This window comes from Aplysia californica, unplaced genomic scaffold (genome assembly GCF_000002075.1).
Source record: "Aplysia californica isolate F4 #8 unplaced genomic scaffold, AplCal3.0 scaffold00023, whole genome shotgun sequence".
Classification (NCBI taxonomy): Eukaryota; Metazoa; Mollusca; class Gastropoda; order Aplysiida; family Aplysiidae; genus Aplysia; species Aplysia californica.
In genome coordinates this window covers 1,143,653-1,146,131 of record NW_004797293.1, presented here as the reverse complement: position 1 = coordinate 1,146,131, position 2,479 = coordinate 1,143,653, and the positions used below count along the sequence as shown (strand labels likewise).

General features: G+C 40.8%; 1 long non-coding RNA gene across 1 annotated transcript in view; it reads right to left on the bottom strand.

Annotated features, from left to right (window-relative positions):
• The window catches only part of LOC106013276, a 4,961-nt gene extending 4,017 nt beyond the window's left edge, over positions 1 to 944 (bottom strand). The window contains exon 1 of the long non-coding RNA XR_001185304.1: positions 830 to 944. This is a non-coding gene — a long non-coding RNA (uncharacterized LOC106013276). The remainder of the gene's footprint in view (positions 1 to 829) is intronic.
• Between the last annotated feature and the right edge of the window lie 1,535 nt (positions 945 to 2,479).

Sequence of the window (2,479 nt, the reverse complement as noted above, 5' to 3'; positions counted from 1 at the left end):
AGTAGTAGTAGTAGTAGTAGTAGTAGTAGTAGTAGTAGTAGTAGTAGTAGTAGCAGTAGTAGTAGTAGATCATCATAATCATCTTCCTCATCATACTTAAGGGTTGGGGGGCTACGCCTGGAGGCTATCTCGCTTATTAGTAGACCAAATTTCGCACATATAACAAGCATAGTAAGGAGTCTTAAAATCCACAATCAAATTTGAGAAAGAAAAATTTCGTTTCCATGGATACGGCGGCCATATTGGATTTTGTTGACATGTCTTACGTAATCAATACCGCACTTAGTTTTCATGGAAAATGTTTTTCTTTTTTTTTTTTGCATGCATGTTAGCAAAAATTATATCTAAAAATTCGTCTGTTGGTTTCTTCCTAAACGAATTAGAAAATTTTATTTTTTTTCCCTGCTGTAGTATTCAAGTTGGCCAAAAATGCGTAAAGATCCACACTCCGGACACCACCAACAAAAATCTATTCCATATATCAAAAATTCAAATGGAGATTGGAAGAAAAATGGTGGAGTTATTCAAAAAAATATAGAGAAAAATTGCGTTTTTAGAAAACAGCCGATAAAGAAAATAAAAAAAATTGACTGTATGAGAAAAAGGTGGTGACAAACATGCCCGGTATGGGGGCGGGGGGGATAAGGCTTTTAGGTGTACATTTACTTATGCCATCGAATAGTTGTAGGAGAGGCTGGGGAAGCTAAAAATGTCTGACACTCAAATTCCATAATTTTGAGCCGAATCGTGACTTTCGGAGTGTAGCCCCCCCTCCCCCCACCCCCCACCCCCATAACTTCAGATGAAGACCCATAAAAACCTCGCTTACCATTATGCCTGCATGATAAGCATATGTGCCGATATCAGCAGTATCGCCCCCGACAATGTTGTTCTTGGGACCGCTATCTTTACCGACTCCTGGGCCGCGGTAAATAAAAGGCCCGTCTTCTGTTAAATGACACAACAACAAAAAAAACACACACACCAAACTTTAACAGCAACAACTGAAAAAACGGAGAAGTCAAGAGAAATGATAGTTGGCGGGTTTTTCGTCTGTTCGATGGTTTTTGTTTTGTTTTGGGGTTGTTGGGGTTTTTGGGTTGTTGTTGTTTTTTTTACGGGGCGTGTGGTTTTGGGGTTGGTTTTTTATTGTTTGTTTGTTGTTTTTGCTGTTGTTGTTGTTGTTGTTGTTGTTGTTGTTTGTTTTGGGGGGGTTGGTTGTTGTTGGTTGGGGGGTGTTTGTTTTTTGTGTTTCAAGTATAAACATCCAGTATTATGAACAATAAGTGAGGCAACGAGAAAACAAGATAGAGAGGAAGGAAGAGTGAAGATGTTCAATTCAACTAGACCAGAAGAAGAAAAATCAGCCGCGGGGGATACGTACCGGATCTTTGACTTTTTGTGTGTTGTTTTTGTTTGTTCGGGGTTTTTAATAAGTATCACACCCTATACTATAAACGATAAATGAGTCAATGCTAAAACAATCTAGATCTACAGTCTAGCGAGCACAAAGTGACTTTTGTGCAGATCCAAAAGGTTTCCGCATCCTGTCGATGTCACTGTGTGCATGTACTAGACTGTTGTTCTGCATATTATGCGTAAAGTTCAATTAACTTGCTTTTTTTTCTTTTCCAAAGAGCAGTTGGGGGGGGGGGGGGGGGGGGGGGGGCAGTGCGACAGATAGTGTCAAATGTTCAATCCAACAAAGCTAGCAGACCAACAAGTGTCTGTGTATGACGGTAAGGTACTTCGCTGTCGAATGCAGAAGGTTCGATTCCAAAGTGTGGAGAATTTTTATCGATCTTTCTGCTGCGGTGTTGTATCCCCCTCAGCCCGGCTTGAACCAGACAGGCAGGTTCAGAACGGTTCACACAAAAAAAAGCCCGCACCCTAATTGATCTAAATTGTGTCAATGAGAGCGTAAAAAATCACTTAATTCAACAAAAAATTATAAAACTTAGTTCCTTTTCCAATCTGTAAGCGTTGCGCTAAAGGCAATGAACATTAGTTGTCAAATTACCAGTTGCGTCACAAAATGTATGCCTTTATGGTGTCACATCAAAACAGGGCGACCCTCATAGAGAAATCATCAATAAATGTTGATGCTCATGGGGTCTTACCACTTATACATGTAAACGGAAGAACGGAAGAATTACGGGGAGCTTTAATTTGACACTGTTACCGAAAGCAATGCTGTGTATGGTTAAAATGGAGAAGCAGGATATTATTATATGAACTGGAAGCTATAGAGGCACGGTAAGGGATGAGGCAATCACCCAAGGCCTGGATGTGCCTAGATAGGAGAACGTGGCCAGGGACAGGCAAGTGTGACGTCGACTGCTCTCTATCTTATGTATAGGGAGACAGTAAGTCACCAGCTGGGCATTTGCAAATTAAAAGTCAAAAGCCAACATTTAATGAGTGGACGCCCTGATTCGTTTACTTGTCAGAGAGAGAGAGGGGGGGTGTGAGAGAGAGA